The sequence below is a fragment of the Pinus tabuliformis genome, chromosome 1_2, assembly GCF_031772625.1.
Source record: "Pinus tabuliformis cultivar Carrire ecotype Pingquan chromosome 1_2, CPIR1, whole genome shotgun sequence".
Lineage (NCBI taxonomy): Eukaryota > Viridiplantae > Streptophyta > Pinopsida > Pinales > Pinaceae > Pinus > Pinus tabuliformis.
The window spans coordinates 941,431,575-941,432,891 of record NC_142298.1 but is presented as its reverse complement, the minus strand read 5'-3'; positions in this window follow the sequence as shown (position 1 = coordinate 941,432,891).

The following is a 1,317-nucleotide window of genomic DNA, read 5'->3' as shown; positions in this document are numbered from 1 at the left end:
TCATTTGTTTGTCCCTCAATACCACTTTACCCATTATCCTTGGTGTCAGTCCATCAGTCACATTACTATTTTCCCTCGTGCATTAGTTGAGGATCCTCATTTCCTCATCTATCGTGGGCCCTATTATGTCGACATCAGCTCATTTATTCCATATGAACGACCTAGAGGACAATGTATCTTGGTTGCAGCTTCCATTCTTGTTTGGTGCCTTAGATCAAGCAAAGGGACTCATCATTTCCATTTGACTTGGTTGTTTCATGTTCGTGATTCATACGCTTGATGTTCCAGTGATGTAACAGATTGTACTAGTGATTCCTGGGTGTGTGTGAGATGTTTTAGACCTCATGAGGGGGTGGCCCTTCAGGTATCCCCCCACATGCTCGGATGCATTCCTATTATGCTACAACCTTAGATGCAATTCGTAGAGTTGATGGGTTTGGTTCCTACTGATTGCAGTTTTCATAGCATGCACATCTCCTTCAGATGATCCATTCAGGTTGCATAGCCCTCCCCTATTCAGCAGGGTTTCTTCAATTGTTTTACCCTCCCTCCCACCCATTTTTTGAGGGAAGGTCCTTTGTTCCTCATGTAATCATATATTATTATATTCACTCCTGGTTCATGTTTTTCCAAGTGCATTATGTATATGGGACACATTGTATTATTTTCTGGCTCTGTTATGCAAGCATGTCATGTACCATTCAACATGTACTTCATTGCTCAGTTTTATGTTTCTGGGCGAACCATTATTTTTGTACTAAGTTATCTCGGCGGGTATGGGTATGTCTCCCCCGCCTCATTGAGGTATGGTACCATAAAATAAAAGGAGACTAGCATTAGTCTCGCCCCCTCTGTCCCTATCCTCTTTCACTTCAGCTTTATTGGTCTCTCCCTCTCTCTCTGACTCCCCTATGTTGTCTAGTGATTGTGTCTTTACAACATACTTCGGTCATACATTTTGCTCCTCACACTCATACATTTGGGGGAAATATGTTATCACCAAAAAATTGATAACAGTATCAGAAAGTGTCTTATTGTGATAGGTCACCAGATTCCCTTGCTAGATGAGAACTGCACTAATAAAATAGTCATATGCATCTGTGTCAATTTCAAATGGTTGTTGTAAGTTTGGTAATGTGAGTATAGGTGCAGAGTGGAGGCGGTGCTTCAGCTCAATGAACGTCTTTTGTTGACACTTGGACCGTGAAATTTTTTCTTTTTCTTCACCCTTGGTAACTTGACTCAAAGGCTAAGTGACATGGGAGAACCCCAACACAAACCTCTGATAAAAATTGGAAAGGCCCACAAAGTTGCGAA